Raw genomic sequence first — 18,361 nt, 5'->3', positions numbered from 1 at the left:
AAGAGAGTGAGCACCACTCTGATGGGAGGATCCTGTGTCTCTGTGTCTGCTGGATAGTGAGCAGCTAACTAACTACTTCATAGTGTGATAATCTGTTATCATGTTCTCTCTGTCAGATCTAGACACTGTTTCCTGATGCGTTGTCTTGTTTTAACGAGTGCAGCCACTTTAGAAATTCATTTGTTGTGCAGTGAAGAGCAGAGAAAAAAAATCTGTTTCACTGCTCTGTATTCTCCACAGTTACTGCTGCACTGATTTGGCTGGTCGAGTCCTCGCTCTGTGTGTGTGTGTGTGTGTTTGAGTGTGTGTGTGTGAGCGTGTGTGTGTGCGAGAGCTCCTTTCAGACAAACAACAAAAGAGCTTTCAGATTCAAATCCAGTCCTACAACACAGATGATGGAGAGAGTTCAGAAAAAGGGACACAGGAGAGAGGGAGAAAGTCTGACTGGCTAAAAGAACATCTCCCTCTCGACTCTTTTCAAGTGACGTTGTCATGGCAACCGTGCACGATGCTGATTATTATCGACTAATGGAGGCGAAAGAGCAGCTACAGATATGCAGATGGCGACTATCCATCTATCCATCTATTTATCTATCCATCTATTTATCTATTTATCTATAATGACACAGTTATAAAAACAACAGAGCAAAGATTTGAATTCTATATTGATTATTCCAATGATCAGTGTTTAGGGTTCAGCTGTAGAGACAGTGGTGATTCAGTAAAGGTCAGAGAGTTCACCAAAATCAGTAGGGTTCACCCTCTGGGGAATACGACTATACATAGAAAAATTCACAAAAATCTGGAGAGTAGATTGTGAGATATGTGAGTTTTCCCAACCGCAATGTATAAAAGTTTAAGTCCTGCATATATTTACCGTATTCCCTCAGGTGTGGTCTATCAGTATAAATCCATTCTCCATAAAACTTATCAGTATTTACCAGTTCACTGTCACAGTCATGTGCTGTAGTAAACTTCAGACCCTAAAAACACAATGTCAGCTCACAGTCGATACATGGTCTTCATCAGCAGATGAAACGCTGCTCTGCTATTTACTCTTTCTATTGTTCCATTATTTCACCTACGTCCACACTACTACGTTTTAGTTTTAAAACTCATCACTATTGCTACGTTTACTCCTGCCGTCCACATGACAATCAGGATAGACAATCTGCTTCCTGTTTGCACCGGCGCGCACATGCCCAGTGTACGTGAATGGTCGTGTGATATGTGTTTTCAGGTGTGATAGTATGGATGGAGATCAGTTTCGTTTTAAAACGAGGATGTAGTTGTGTGGACGAAGCCTCACTGTTGAAGGCGACATGGTAGAGACGTCATCTACACCTGAGCTCCTCCACCTGCTGATGCAGACTGTGTGATGTGATCACCAGCTCTGGGACAAGTGAGCAAATGCATCTGGACTTCAGACTTGTTTCCAAGGTCACGGCTGAGGGCAGTGTTTAGGCCTTCAGTATAAAACAACAGGAAACATCATCGATGCGTCACTCTTTGAAAGAGTTGAAAATGTTGCAGCACTTTTTGTCAGGAAGGTTTGATACACTGCACGGATCAAATGGATCGTTACTATCTCCCTGACTCTGACCGAGCATGACAGAGGAAATCGGAGCAGAAACCAGCGTGGACGGACCACAGTAAACCTCGCACTGAGGTGTTGTGTTGTCGAGGGGCTCAGGTTTGGATAAAAGAAGATAAAAATGGATCCACACAGAGCTCACAGCTGACGTGGCCCCTGGCCCTCAACTGTTCAAAACCTTTCATCTGATGAAACCCTACATGAAAAAGGTTTTCACCTGAATTCATATTCCCTTGCATCATCAGTCAGCATGAAGTTTGAGACCAAGAGTGATCTTCCTGAGGCAACGATGCTGGTGATCAGCTCCACATCACCAGACACATGATCTTATGGTTGAACGAGCAGCTGAGTTTTCACATAAACACATCGATGGTGCAGCTGTAGCTACCCCGAAGGTTTTAATATCTGAGCTACAAAACAGCAGAAACATGAAGACGACACTCAGGTTTCAACTTCTGATCATATAAAGCAGAGGAGGAGGAGGAGGAGGAGGAGGAGGAGAAGGAAGAATGGGAAAGTTTCCAACTTGTGCAGTGACTGAGCCACTGAGGCGCCTCAGAAACAAGATCCACTGAGAGAGAGAGCAATGGCACGCTACAGCCTACTGGGCCTCTGGCATCATTTGGCAGTGTGTGTGTGTGTGTGTGTGTGTGTGTGTGTGTGTGTGTGCGCGTATGCGTGTGTGCCTCCTGCAGTCAGCCTCGTTGCCAGCAGCAGGCTGAACTAATCAGTTAGCAGACTAGCTGCAGCGCTGCTTGACCTTTTGACCTTTGGCTGCTCTGACCGACACATTCAAACATGAAAACAGCAGAACCTGCAGAGCAGAGACTCACAGGCACACACACACACACACACACACCAAACTGCTGCGGCACAACAGCACACAACACAAACTATCAGCTATGTAAAAGCTTTTTCACACACCAAATGTACCCAAATGTAACCATGGATACAGATGAGAAACAGACACCTCAGTGATTTGTGTGTCTGCTTGTGTGTGTGCGTGTGTGTGTGTTTTGATGATGGATGTGGTGACTAACCAGTTGTAGCGGCCCAACAAACCAAAAAATTCATCACACACACACACACACACACACACACACACACACACACACACACTAATTACTAATTGGTTTTGTGTGTGTGTGTGTGTGTGTGTGTGTTACCTTGTGCAGATGCTCTGGAGTGTAACCGGTGTTTGACAATGTTCAGCTCAGCAGAGGCCTGAAACAAACACACACAAACACAACAGAGACAACATCAGTAAACAGCACCAACAGTGCGACAGTCCTGACAGCGCCCCCTTCAGGCTGCACTCAGTTGTCATGGGAGTGTAAATGTTCCATGTTGACCGTTTCCAAGGTCAAGAATTAACAGTCGCGCCACGTCTGAACAGCAGCAGCTTCACTGCTCTGTGTGTGTGTGTGTGTGTGTGTGTGTGTGTGTGTGTGTGAGACAGAGAGTGGTGGGTGCGTTCAGGTGCAGTACTAAGTGTAGTTCACCATCGTTTTGACAAATCTCAGAGACCAGTGAAAATAAAAATTAAAAAAACTTGCGTTTTGAGTGTGAACAGTGAAAGTAAAATGTGAGCAGTTACGTGGGAAGTTCTGTGAGAAGAACAATTTAAAGACACGGCTGAGACACTTCCTGCGCAGACACTTCGTCAAACTAAACTTCACCTGCTGATGAAGACCCTGTGTTACAACTGAAAGCAGATGGAGTGAGTAAAAGGACTGCTGAGATTGTTTTCTCTGATTTTTTCACCTCATGTGCAAGACTGTCCTCCCCAAAAACACTTAAAACAACCAGTTTTCCTGACGAGCGCCCTCTAGAGGTTCAGAGAGTATGAAGTAAGTGAGACATACAGCCACAAAACTAAGAAGTAGTCAGAGAACGGCCCTAAAAAAGCAAAATACAGCAACTACACATTTGGTCAAATTGAGTTTAAACCTGTTCTACTGTTTTTTGTTTTACTATATAAACAAATGTGTTGCCATAGAAATGTGTAACTTCCATGAAACTGTTTTTTTTGTTATTTGCAGTTGCTAAGCAAAACACTGCTTGCTGTTTTCTTGCTCCGTTATCTAAGACCCCGCTATACTGTCATTAAGAAGACCCCTGGTTTCGCTGCCTTTGCTTGTTTACACTGAGCCAAACAAAGCCGCCATGAGTTTGATGTTAAATAGTGTGCTAGCGTTCAGGAATCAGCCGTGACGTGCCAGCTCTTCCTTTTACACAGACGTCAATCCGGCTCTGTGACAATCTCCGCAGCCGGTTTAAAGGCTCTCCTATCTCAATCTAAAACCTAAAAAGACATAAAATGAAAGTATTATAACCTCTCTCTGTTACAGTTTACTGTCCATCAGCGTTATTTTCTCCCCCTCTCTGCTCCTGTAGTTACTCCTCTCTGCCTGTGAGGGGCAAAGTAGCGCAGAGGTGTCGAGATATGGAAAAGATTTCTGCTTCTCTATAGAGCTGACGAGCATCTGTGCTGAGGAACAGGACAATGTTGTATCCTGACATGTTGATGCAGGTCATAGGTCGCCGCTCTGCGGGACCCTTTAGAGAGGTGGGTGGGACTCTGATGCACAACAGTGATCTCCTCCTAACACTCACTGTGGATTTCTTTTGACAGCAGGTCTCACTTTGTCTTCACACTCTCATTTTAGCTTCAGTCCTTTCATGTGGTTTTATGTCGTTAAAGTTTGATGGTCCGATCATGTTTCAGCTCACAGATTCAATGAATCTCTGTCGACAGGAAACACTTGTCGTGTTCGTGTTTTCTCTTGTTTGAAATCCGTGAACTGTGACCAGCCTGCAGCCCGAGGCGTGCAAATGTTTTCATGTTACACCAACCAAAATAGACTCACATTAGAGGCTCATTAGAGCTCAGCTGTGAAACCAACCTGTCTGTGATCCACAGGACGCTCAGCAGTTCCAGACCTCCTGTAAACGGTTTATGTTTTGCTGTGGAATAATCCAGTTTGCTTTCTGCAGACTTCATGAAGCCTATCTAAGGATGTCTTGTATAACATAAATCATCTTGATTTATAAAGGACCTGTTAGCAGTAATTATTAGTAAGAGAGCATCGCCAACAACAATAAATAAAGTTATTAGGCAAACAATGCATGACATGCTACAAGTTAGTGTAAAGCCTCTTTTACACGGGTCAAAAACACTGAGGTACAATCAGCATTTACACCCGCATCAAATGACTCGGTAGTAGTCAGGGGTATTTATCCGCTTTGGCGATCAGCAGTGATGTAAACACAACATCCGGGTGAACACGCTAATTTTTCAGTGGAGCTGATTCTCCTGTCGCTGCTGTTAAACCACTGCAGAAGAAGATAAAGTCATTAAGAGATCCAGTCAAAGTTCAGATGATGAAAAACCCTGATGGAGAAAATGATGGAGATCTGACATTTGTTTGCTTCATGTGTTAATAACATCATCGCTCCACACTGATCGGATTTATTCACTCAGTCTGTTTCCAATTCAGTTTTATACATCAATTTTTCCACCTCAAACAAACAAACACAAACACACAGACACACACACACACACACTCCCTGATGGTCGGTCAGTTGGCACGGAGATAGTGACACCATGGTAACAACTGCTAGTGCTCATCCTCCACCTGAGACTGTGTATCTGTGTTGTAATTACTCCAGTGAGGCAGTATGCCAGAGATGCAGGCCTTTGGGGAAAAACACACACACACACACACACACACACACACACACACACACACACACACACACACACACAGCTCCACAGGTAGAGTAATGGAACAGTAAATCAATATGGTGACAGGAAGTTGGCGAGGCTGACAGGAAATGGAGAATCTCTCCGGGCGACTCTTCTTTTCTGCTGCTTCAGTGTATCTGTGTGTCTGTGTGTGTGTGTGTGTGTGTGTGTGTGTGTGTGTGCGTGCGTGTGTGTGTGTGTTTACTCTATTAACCCTTTTACACCAAAATTAGCAGTTATATACTCTTTTTTCAATGCTAATAAAAGCCGATTGACCCTTTTCTGCTGCCGGTCGAGTTTGTCTTTCTGTTCAGATTGAGGACCCAAACAACCGCACAGAGTGATGTCATCACATGCACTTACAGAGTGCACACGCAGACACAGTGGAGAGACAGTGAGCTGCTAGCTGCTGTGCAAACTGATGAAACGGATCTGTCACATCTGAATCCCGGGTTGGTGCTCCTGTAAAAGTGTCTCGGCCTCCGTGCGAGACGCTTCGATTGGTGATAGCGTGTATTGAAAACTTATTTTGAAGCTGCGATCACTCTCTTATCCCCTAGCGCAGTGTAGCCGCAGTGTTTCTGGTTTAACAGCACCGTGCTGGACAGGTGACGGGTCTGTTTACAGTGTCTGTGCTCTGAGGCGTTACAGCAGGGAAATGGGCGAAAAATAGCGGGTTCACCCGGGTGTTGTGTTTACATCGATGCTGATCGGAGCCGATCGGAGCTGGAGCTCATAAGCTACTGCAGAGTCATTTAACCCAGGTGTGAATCCATTGCCGACAAAAGCCCAATGTTAGTGGGTCTAAGAGGGTTTTTTGACCAGTGGGGCTTATGAGAACTTTTGTTGCAAAAAAATTTTTTTATCAAATGTTCTTTCAATAGAGTGACCGTGAACGTCCTGTAAAGGTTTTTATTATCAGACCCAGTTCTTCATACAGTTTAGATACAGTCAGTGTATCTGTATTATGCAAGTGATTGTAGTTTTCATTGCTGAAGGACTCGCAACGTCCCAAGGTCTTTGCCTCAATGTCTCTCCTGTGCTCCCTGTGGCACCAACACTGCGCAACACTAGCTAATGTTAGCTTACAAATGGAGTCCGCTAACGTCAACAAACAACTCCCAGTACAACACTGACTCTATTCTAAAGAACAAAACGTTAGTCAAACTATAGTCTCACAAAGCCAGACCTAAAGCAACCTGCAACAGTGTAACTTTAAGTTCCTCATCTACCAACATGGGTCAGGTTCAGTCTCGTGTGGTCCGACTCGCCATCAGGAGAACGCTGAGTGCAGTTCCCTTAACAGCCACTAGTGTCACTCATCAGAGAGGTTTTCTGGATGTTATATATAGAAGCTTTAAAGCATCACAGAGCCCAAGGACAGAGTGTTTCCCAGGATTTATCTCCAGTCTTTCTCTGCATTGTTGTAATCTCCCTCCCTGGTGTAGAGTTTCTGAAACAGCAGCAGCAGAGAGCCAGAGGGAAGATTTAGTTTGTCCTCCGCAGAGCAGGGGACATTTGTCTTTTTTATTTATTTATCTTTTTTTTGTTACAAATAGCTGGAGGCTGAATGAAGCAGCGGTCATGAGTTACACTCAGCACCTCCTCCTCCTCCTCACCTCCCTCTGCTCTCCCACCTCCTCTTTCCTCTCACCTGTCCTCCACCTACACCTGGTAGCCTGTTGACCTACACACAGGAGAGCTGTGTGTGTTAGTGTGTGTGTGAGTGTGTGTGTGTGTGTCACTGTGAGTCCCTGAGGCGATACTCTCCACCATACAAGCAGCTGTTTCCCTCAGAGCAGGAGGAGAAGCAGCTGCTGCCTCTCTCTCAGCCGCACAGTGAATTCACTGAGCCACCGCCTCAGTCGCCCTCAGTCAGGTCACGACTCTGCTCTTAAACCTGAAGATAGGAATAATGTTTCTGCAACAATACTCAACCATGCCTGTGTTATCTATGCTGAAGAACAGGATATAGTAGGTCGCACACCTCCCAAATTTCACCAATTGGTTGTTCCACCTTCCTATAGGACGGGGAGTTTGTACCGTAACCAAAGAAAAGCACATTCAGAGATTAACATCTTTAAAGAATATTTGTGCAAGTTCACTCACAGCCCTTTTCCACTACATGATATCAGCTCGACCTGACTCGACTACATTCATTGCGTGTCAGTAATGAAAATAATACGGCAGCAAACAACACCACAATATGGAGGGAGAGGATTATACTTTTAAATGCAAGTATTGGGTTTCAGCTCAATTCAAACAGCTAATGGTACAAGTGTTAAAACCAAGGGCCTTAAAACCCCAAGTTTTTGTGAAAAAAAAAACGCATGTGTTGTCAAGGCTGCTAGGGCGACAGGAGCCGTGCAAAGCAGAAAATCACCCGCAGTTCAGTTCGGCCATCTTGGTCTACGACGGCTACAAAGGCCCAAGCCTTCATAGACTGCGTCCTCTGAAGGATGCGGCCCCTGAATTGTGACACAGCTGTGATCAGTGAACTCAGCAGCAAAGTAAATCCACACATATCTTTCACCAGACTCCAAAATGGAAGAGGTTCAACTTAACTTCCTGTCCGGTTACTGACTGACAGTTAGCAGTAAGCAAGCCAACTAGCTATGGCAGCTGATATCGTTCCCCTACGAGTCCCTGTTTCAAGAGGACGTGTGGATGAGCAGCGCCAACAACAAACTAAAGAGGAAACAGTTCTACACTGATGAAGCCGAACACACCGACAGGTTAATGATGCCGACTGAAAGCTTTGTGACGTCCCACATACCAAACAGTGAGTCAGAGAGACGAGTGGAGACAAGATGTTTGACTCTGAGAGATAAACTGATGTGTTCATTGAAAGGAAACGCTGGCTGGCATTTTGATTTTCATGTTTGAGCCTGTGAGATGAAAACAAGAATATATCAAGAAGACACCTGGACACGGGTTATTTCTCACGTCTCTCAAACTGCTCAGCTGCAGTTTACAGTGTTTCCTCTACATTGATTTAGCAGTGGCGGCCCGCCACTGCTAAATCATAGCCGCCACGCCTTCAAATTTCTTTTATTTTTTTATTGTCGCAAATGCACCACCGCCACATCTCTCCACCTTCACAGCCTGTGTGATGATGAGCGCAACAGCGGGGGGAGGGGAGGGGAGGGAGGGAGTGGGGTGGTTGGAGGATCCTATTGGAGTTAATTTCTCGCGAGAGTGCGGCCTTGAAAGTGACGTCACGTCAGGCACCAGGTCAGAGTCAGAGAAGTGAAGTCGTGAGGAATAAGGCAGCGAATTACCGGAGAAAAGGTAGATTTATTATCCAACTCAGTGACGCTAACTTGGGTGAACTAATTGATAGCATTAAGCTAATATCTACTCGTCATTATGTATTAACTGCTGACTGCATTAGAGGAAACACTGGTTTATATATAATTTATATTTATTATATTTCTGTCCATACCTTTATTTTTTAAGAACTGAACTTTAAAATCAATAACCATGAATACTAAATGTGACATTTTATATTTGCAGTTGCTGGTATTTTTCCTTTGTTTTTAAACTGAGCATCTCTCCCAGCACAATTCTTCTTCTGTGGTGTCTCCTGCATCGCTCATCTCTGTCTGTTTCAGTGTGAACACGAGCAGAAAAAAACACCACAGGCATAAAAGGGAAAGATGCATCAGTAACCTATAATCTGCTTAACACACCTGCTGCTCTCATGCTGACTTCCACACGTACACTCTCTCTTTTGTAGGTTTCTATCCACCTGTTTCATGTGCATTTTCAATTTGTGCATTTAAAACAACTTAGTGGAATTAAAACAAGAAAAGCTGTTTTACACTTGGCAGAGATGGAAAAGTTGATGTATCAAGAAAAAGAAAATGTGAGACAGAGAACTCGAGACAGATATAGAGAAGAAATGATGATGTACATGAGATGCGGTGATGGAGCTTTTAACGCCGCAGCACCCAGGTTGTGGCGCGCGCTACCTGCGCCTCTAAGGTTTGCCAGTACTGTGGAGTCATAAAAAGCACTTGAAGATTTACCTGTTTAAACAGGCTTTTGGATAAACTATGAATATTTCACTGGATGCTATACTGTCCCCCTGTGTGGTATGTTTCTGTGCAATTCTATTGACTGATTTGAATTGTTCATGGCTCTGTAAAGCACTTAAATGGCCCATTATAGTTCTTTCCTATGCGTTTTATTGTATCTCTGTGTTGTGTGTTTTCTGTGTTTTTGCATTGATCTTAATTCTTTAGTTTTTTGTTGTCTGTAAAGCGCTTTGTGATTCTACAAAAAGTGATATATATGCATTTTGTTGTTTGTCTGTTTTAGGGGCTCAAAAGCTCCACAGTCGTGTGTTAAAAACTAAAACGTATTAATGTGGACGTAGCCACGGACTACAAAATTGACGCCACCAGCTGCTGCATATATCAGCAGGAAACAAAAATTTGCGTTTTCTTCTGCTGATTTATCATAAGTTACAATTTGTGCTACATTCAGATGGAAAGCAAGTTATCATGGGCAGTGATGTCCACACAAGTGTCACCTGTGAGCAGGTGTGTGTTTTCACCAACAATATTCTACAATCAAAACCTAGATCATCTTATATCCTGTTCCATGACAACACACCTGTCCAGAGGTCTTAGTCAGGAAACAGGACTTGGGTTGGTCTTATAGTGAATATGGAGGGAGAGGAATGAGTCATTCTTTCAGCTGGTGGAAGGTCATTGACAATTATTGAAGGGACACATTTCCATATTTCAAATATTGAGTCTCTCATTCAGTTTTTCTTTCATCTGTCTGTCTGAAATGAGGTTGAGTACTCCGAGATAACTGAGGATCAACAGCGGCACTTGGCTGAAACCTTTATGAACTTAATCGAGTTAAACAATGATATCTGTGTGAGCTTAAAAAAGCTATACCTCCCTGCAGTGCAGGTACTTAACACAAAAAATTAACCAAAGTGAAAAAGTAATTTCTGCTGTCATCACAGGCATGTCTGAGCCAACCACACCTCCATCCTTTACTGTGAGTGAGGAAACAGCCTGTTTTCCAGCTGTTCGTCTTCCTACTGTTAATGACAGCTTGAAAAAAGTTCTGGGGCCAGTTGCAAAAAACACTTTAAGTTTTCTACATAAGTTTGAAACTTAAGGTTTAGCTGAGGGAGTTACTTACTTTTTTTCTGCTAAACGTCTTTTGTGCAAAGTTTTAACTGACTAAGTGATTCTTTAAGTGTAAGACTAAGATAAAGAGAAAACCTTGAATAATTAATTGAACTTTTTAAAGAAATGAGAATAAAGGAGAAGAATTAAGGGTGTTTTGTGCAACTGCTTTTATGTTGGGAAACCTTAACTCAGATTTTAAGGAAAATCTTAACCAAAGGTGTTTTGTGCAACTGGTCCCTGAGCCTCTCTTCTGATTGGCTGACTGTTTTCTGAGTGATCCAATAAAATCTAGCAGATTTCAGATAAACACTCAGAGAAACCAAATCCCGCGAAGTTGAATGGTGGATCCAGGTGGGTGGGGCTTGGGTGAGAGAGGTGGCTGCTTTGTTGTGACATCACAAATTTCCAGAAGTCCTGACGGCTCATTTTAAGGCTCAGTTTCTGAATAGAGGCTGTGTGTGTGCATTGATACAGTATTAATATAGAACTTAGACCTGCTTTATAATCAAAGAACACATGGACACCTAACTTTATATAATATGGGGCCTTTAAATTCTAATCTCTCAGACCACAGTTTGGCCCACCATCTTCTTTTGTCCTCATCCTTCTTCTCTCCTCCTCTTCCTCTTCCTTCACTCTCTCCATCCACAGCCTGTTTATTTCTTCCATTACAGTATTACCCCCCCCCACCCCCACTCTCTGTATATCTTCTAGTAAAGTCAGCTCCAATTACTTTATTACAAGCTGTAAACAAAACAGATTCTACACAAAGAGCTTCACCGCGCGACACAGGTCGATCAAAACAAGAGAAGACGAAAATACATCACACACTCTCCTCCTCCTTCACCTCCTCCCCTATTTCCAGCACTCTCTCTCTCTCTCTCTTTCTCTCCATCTTCCTCTCTTTTCATCCCCCTCTCCATCCCTCCGGGCAGTTCATCCATCCTGCCTACTCAGAGACAGAAATAGACTGATGGAGAGCAGGAGAGCTCTGCTGGGACATGACCACTGGACAAACACACACACCCACCCACTTCTACTGTACATACACACATATTCATAAACACACACACACACACACACACACACACACACACACACACACAGACACATACATACAGTACTGTATGTTCCTATAGACACACTCATAAGCAGCAGCAGCAGATTCATAACTGACAGCAGCTTCAGTATTGATTTCCTGCTGTTTATTAACAACATGAAGCTTCTAACTGATGAATGTAGGATTTATGACAGAGGATGTTGTATTAGATTTAACCAGGTAATCAGCTGAGTGTACATTAGAGTCTTACACACTGAGGTAGGCTGCAGCTAACCAATGTTTCATTTTCATTGTTAACACCTCCAGAACTAATGACATTTCCCATCAGCCTCAGCTGTGCTTTGTGTTTATGGTTACAGACTTTAATTTGTGGTTTTCACCAGCTCTTTCCAGAAACAGTCGCTCTTGGATAACCAAGTGAACACACTTTCAGGCTTCAGATAAGTTATTCCACTTAAAGTATAGCAGTTTGTAATTTGACTGAATCAAACATCCCCTTTGGTCTCCAGGAGAGCTGTGACAGAAACTGATAATCTAACGTGAGTTTGAATACTGAGCTCAGACGACCAATCAGAGCACAGATCAGAGATGATGAAAGCAGAGAACAACATGTGAATTTTGCAAATAATCTCTCTCTCTCTCATAATAATAATATATATTAAATAATAAATCTAACTCTATAAAACCAAGGTTTAACCCTAAAACAGATCTTTGTCTAAATTGATGAATATGACAATAATAGACACACACACACACACACACACACTGCACAGCTGTACTGGTTCAGTCCCAGTGGTCACTGCAGTCAAGAGAAAGTATTGTCAACATGGCAGGTTAACAACATGATGATACACGACTGTGTGTGTGTGTGTGTGTGTGTGTGTGTGTGTGTGTGTGTGTGTGTGTGTGTGTATCTACAACAATGGCTGATCAAATCCCTGATGAACCTCTGGGCTATTTCTGAAAGAATATTAAACCTTTAACTCCAAACAAAAACTGAAACATTTTTCCCATTTGTCTCATTTTGTTTTTCAATTTTCATGGGTTTTCTTTTACCTTATTTGAAATGTATTTATTTATTTGATTTGACTGGAGCCAGTGAACCAGAGTGACCAGGAAATGATCCCCGACCATATTCAAATGAAAAACTCAGGCGAAGGACGTTAATGATAAAAACATGAAACTTGATTTCTGACCTTGAAACAGCAGTTGGACATTTGTCTTTATATTGTCCAACTGATGTTCCCAAGCTATAATATATAATATCAATGATAATAATCTTAATTCAAGGACAGCCTTCAGTAGATGGACTCAGAGGAAGAATGTCGACACGTTCAGGGACCACGACACTGAGCTTTCCACATTTTAGACTGAGACTCTAATTCACGAAATGAAGGCGCTCCATCTGACATCTAAATCCATCAATCCATCAACCAATCAGTTAATCAATAAGACAGTCAATCAATCATTCAGTCAGTCATTCCACTGTGTGTGACATGAAAACTGAAGAAGACGTCCGGGTGTGTCGACACGACGCCTCCTGAGCTTTCTGTCTCATCTCCTCCACCTCTCGCTCCGTCTCCGCTCAGTGATCAGAAACACATGTGGGGAAACACACACACACGCTCGCATGCACGCACACACATGGGTGCACACACACACAGACACACACAGACACACACAAATACACACACACACACACACACACACACACACACACACACAGGAATGTGGAGGAGTGCAGCAGGTCATCTGGAGCTGAACCAGAATCATCTGTGTTTTCTGCAGTTCAGCCTCAAACACAAACTCTTTCGCTGCCTCATCGTCTTCACTGTTTCACCTTCGCTCCGTTGACAACACAGATACAACTCTTTGTTACTACACACAGTTACTACACACAGTAACTACACACTAACACCTACAGCCGTGAACTACATTCTATTGTTTTTGCCTCCTACACTTGTTGTTTAATCTGAAGGTTTGGATCACTTCTCCTGATCTGTGTATTTATCACAGTCGGAAGCACCTATGTGGATTTATTATGTTTATTGGTCAGTTTGTTTGTCTGCTCACAGAATCTGAGAAGATTTCAATAGATTCTGGTGGAAAGTTCGGCTGTGGTTCAAGCAACAAACCCCACAGATCCTGATCCAACTGCCGAACATGTGGCCACTTCATGTTCAAGACTACGTCCACATTTTAGTCCACAGTACTCTGGAGTTTTTGAGCCCCTAAAACAGAGACTTTTGGAGACTCTGCTGGACCTGTTTTAGTCTGAAAGGTCCAGCGCTGTGTTCTAAGGCAAGGCGAGTTTATTCATACAGCACCATTCAGACAAAAGGAAATTCCTTTACAGAGGCATGGAAATACATAAAAAATAAAACATTAAAAATTACATTAAAATAGTGTTAAACAAAACAATAAAAACAAATTTGGATAAATAAATAAAAATATTCGTAAGTCAGGTAGGAGATTTAAGACACCATTTTAAAGAAGTGCTGCAGTGATAAAATATATTAAAACAAAGATGTTATGTAGAGCCCAACCTATTTATCGGTTTATCATTTGATCTCATGTTTTTATTTATAGTTATTTATTTCTATAGTTATTGTATTTAATTCCTAGTGTAATTTACCATTTCAGTGCACTGTTGTCATATTGGACAATAAAGTTTATTGTTAAACTGTAAAATATCCTGTTGTAATTACATATCTTTTTCGCAAGTGTTTATATATCGGCAGACGTATCGATATCAGAATTTCCTTTACTCCCTGATATCAATATCGGCATTGGCGCCAAAAATCCAATATCAGTCGGGCTCTAATGTTATGTATGCGATTTACTGGTGAGCTTCAGCAAATTGTGATGTTTTAAGCACCGATTTAAATGAGCTGCCGGTTTCTAGCTAGGATTTTAAAACCTGTCCTTGCCCCCCCTTGAGTCTGGACGGACAGACACTGAAACCTTTGGAAACGATGAGGTAGACACCCTCAGTCGCTCCCTGATTAACGCAATACAAGCGTTACTGACCTTGTTGTTTTTGCTAGCAGCTGTTGTTCAGTTAAATTCTGTATTTTAATGCTACACCTGTCTTTGCTGTTCCTCATTCGTAGTATTTTGTGCAACTACTGAACTGCAGAAAAGACAATCTACTTCCTGTCTACACCGGCTCGCACATGACTGGTCATGTGATATGTGTTTTCAGGTGTGTTAGTGTTTCTGATACGGAGCAAAAACAGTCGTCTTGACAGAGATCGTAAAATGAGAACGTATGAGTGTGGACGCCCCCCCCCCCCCCCCCCCCATCCCTCTATCTTAAACCAAATAAGCTGACGTTTTAATTAATACAGACTGAACTCCTGCGTTAAAGCAGTGCAGGTGGCTGCAGTGTGTTGCTGAGGGAGTGTGGAGGCCAGATTTTGCACAGATTGTTTTTTTTGTTTGTTTTTTTTTTGGTGTAGTATTATTCTTACTATTAACTATTTTGTTTCACCTCATTCATTCAGCCTGACATCATGTTCACGTTGCGGATTCCTGTTTAGGAGCCCGGGTGTTTTGCTGTTTGGTTTCACACTGACCCAGAGACACATCTGTCCAACTGACGTCAACTTTAGTTTGAAGAACTATGTCAATTTAAGAGCTGTTATTTCTGTAAGCTGACATACGACAACCTGTACAGTTGCAGCCAAGATATTTTTCTGTTACTATTTTTCATGAAGTTGTCTCCCCTACTATAATCTTACTCAGGTGACTCAGGACACTACCAGGTTCAGAACGTGTCCACAACACAGTGGAGAAGGAACTTAACATATCAGGGAAGCACTTCAAACATGTGGCTGCACAAACTGGGCGTTTGTCAAAACCACAAGATACAGAACAGACAGGGAAGAAAACAACAATACACTGAACAACACTGTCCTTCCTACTGAAAAGCTCTTTAACTAACACTGAATCCTTGTAACACTCTGAGACAGAGGCCTGTCCATCTGAAGGACCAAACACCAGCACATAAGCAGGTCGATGCAGTGAAGAACGCACAAGGTCGTCGTAGACGAGCAGTATACGAGATCACTTATCAGCAACTTACAGCACCGTCCTGAGATCACTTCCCCAGGCTGCTTAACGCCCAAACTCACCATAAGTCAACGAGGTGACCTCACAAGAGGTTAAATACCTGAGCCGATATGAAGAAGCCTTTCAGATGAGGTGAAACCTCTTCAAGAACCTCAAGCAGGTCACGTCCAGCCATCACTCCAACACACTGGGAGACCTAGTATTGATACCACGTGCACAAATCTACCTCAATCAGTCCTTAAACATGTGAAGATGTTTCACTTCAGCAACACAACATTAGTCTGACTCATTGAAAGTTTGCACAGCTGTGGGTTGCAAACTCTGAGGTAAGGACAGATGGAAACAGGGAGGAACTACCATTGTTGAATGCCCTTGAATGCACCACCTTCATCCTTCAAGCAGCATGTTTGGATGTGATGACTTCACATGTGTGAGTGCGCTGCATGTCGATGTGCTGAAGTGGATGTACGAGTGTTTTAGGCTGCTAGCGTGTGTGTGTGTTTTCATTGTTTGGGTCCAACCTGCATCATTAATCAGGAATGTGAGAATGTGAGGCTCCTGTTACTGGGTCACAACAAGGGAATGGACTGTGTGTGTTTGTGTGTGTGTGTATGAAGGAGGGTGTGTGTTTCAATCCGTGTGTATCTGTAACAATCACACACACAAAAAAAACCACACTTATTGCCACCTCTCTCACTTGGCCTTGTCTCCTCCCATCTGTGTCCTCGTGATAAGAGAGTGTTTTTGGTTTCACAGTCTGGCCTTGGTCATTTGCGCACACGCACACACATACGCACACACACACACACGCACACACAATCCACAATCAAACCACACCTCTTCTCTGACCAAAGAAGCTCATCACAGCTTCGTGGCCTTGTTATCTTGATATAATAACATTTTTGTGATTAAAACTTAATACCCTATTTTAGTTCTTAGGACTCAGAATAATAAGTTGTGTGAAGCTGATACTAATGTCTCATTACCCTGCGATAATGAAGTCATGGTTTTACTGAGATCCGATCAGGACAAGGCAGTGTCAGAAAGATCAGATTTAATATCTTCAGATGGTCTGATGACTGGTGACAACAGGTAACATGAACACAACCCTGCTTCTTTTTCTTGTGTAATGAGATAATTCAGTTTTGAATGCTGATTAATAATTTAATATTTTGAAATAAAGTGTATTCTGTTTGCACCGCAGCTGTTCTCTCCTTGTTAACTGAAGCTGAATCACTGATGAACAGAAACAGATTTACCTGTGGAGTGTATCGAGCGTCCTGCTGTACTCAGACCTGCAGAGACAAACAGAGACAGAGGAGACAGTTAACAGAGAAGTACAGAGTCTTTGACAGCAGCTCCACACTCATAGTAACTGTGGTTTATAAGGTTCATATAGTATAATGGTAGACGTCCATGTCTTTTTTTGATTATAAAGCAGGTCTAGGTTCTATATAAATACTGTTAAAGTATCAAAGCTCTCAGTTCACAGAGAAATGCACACAGCCTGTATTTAGAAACTGAGCATTAAAATGAGCTATCAGGACTTCTGGAACTTTGTGATGTCACAAACAAAGCAGGATTTGGTTTCTCTGAGTGTTTACCTGAAATCTGCTGTATTTTCATTGGATCACTTATAAAACAGTCAGCCTACAGAGCTCCAGAGAGAGGCCTCAGAGAGGAGATGTAAAACTACATCAAGATGGTTTTTGGTTCTTAAAACCACAACTATATCAAAAATCTGGACTTTCAATGTAATATAATCTGTATATAGACTCCCATGTTAAAATGTCCAACTTTACAGCAGAAATAAATATGTTTACAGCTTGGTAAAAAAAACTGTTTTGGTCTCTATAGCTAATTTCCTCCTTCGTGACAACTGTAGGTGGTGAATTTTTATATAACTGACCTGTTTAAATTTTATTAAAGCTTAAAGTTATGTTTAATTGAGGGTGTGGCCACTTTGAGTGACAGGTGGGCAAGCGTATGCTTGCCACAAACCACCATTCGCCAGAGTCTCTGCTCCACACACGCCCCACCTCTTTGCCCATTTGTGGATTAGCTGGGAGTTAGGGGTGGAGTCCGACACTGCCAAGATGGCGACGACAAAGCAGCTCACTCTGAGCTTCAAAACCGCTCTTCAGAAAACGGTAGGTGACATCACGGAGGCTACGTCCATCTTTATTTATAGTCTATGGAAAAAGGCGTGTCCCAATTCAGGGGCCGCATCCTTTGGAGGATGTAGAAAACTGATCAGAAATGCAGTTAAGCTTATATATGGTGAAGTAAATCAAGTTTCTCTGATCCCCTAACCTGAGCCCCTCTGGTGGTCTACGGGTCGAGATACTGACTATGAATCATGTCCTCAGTTCCACTCCTCATCTCTCCCCCCGCCTTCTCTGTCACCACTCCACAATCCACACAAGGTGTAAATTAGCCCTCAAAATATAAATAGGTAAGTTATCTCACTGCAGAAAGCCGACTGAAGCCCGTTTAGTTAAGTGAACATGAAATGCACTGAATAAATCAGGAGAATAAAGGCAGCTCGTCAAGATGACGGACGGGTGTCAGGGTGGTAAGGTAACCAGGAGGAGGGCGGCACTGACAGGATTTAAACTGCAGACAAATTACCCCTTCTTCTTCTTCTTCTTCATCTTCTTCATCATCATCATCATTTTCGAGACTGAGCTGAGTTCAGATGCTTTAATGGCAGAATGTGATGAAACAAC

At 42.7% G+C, this 18,361-nt stretch overlaps 1 protein-coding gene across 6 annotated transcripts in view; it reads right to left on the bottom strand.

Moving 5' to 3' along the window:
- The window catches only part of sulf2b (sulfatase 2b), a 70,374-nt gene that overhangs the window by 39,232 nt on the left and 12,781 nt on the right, over positions 1-18,361 (bottom strand). For 4 of the 6 annotated variants that reach the window (XM_023431166.2, XM_023431169.2, XM_023431171.2 and 1 more), the window contains exons 2-3: positions 16,892-16,927; positions 2,761-2,818 (exon numbers count right to left, since the gene is read on the bottom strand). The gene's annotated coding sequence lies outside the window, so the exon portion shown is untranslated. Of the gene's footprint in view, positions 1-2,760; positions 2,819-16,891; positions 16,932-18,361 lie in introns of all 6 variants that reach the window. The other 2 variants (XM_087169828.1, XM_087169827.1) reach the window with 2 other exon arrangements.

The sequence above is a fragment of the Seriola lalandi genome, unplaced genomic scaffold, assembly GCF_002814215.2.
Source record: "Seriola lalandi dorsalis isolate HSWRI2012SDOR001 ecotype SW California unplaced genomic scaffold, Sedor1 jcf7180002054917, whole genome shotgun sequence".
Classification (NCBI taxonomy): domain Eukaryota; kingdom Metazoa; phylum Chordata; class Actinopteri; order Carangiformes; family Carangidae; genus Seriola; species Seriola lalandi.
This window is presented reverse-complemented; position numbering and strand designations above follow the sequence as displayed.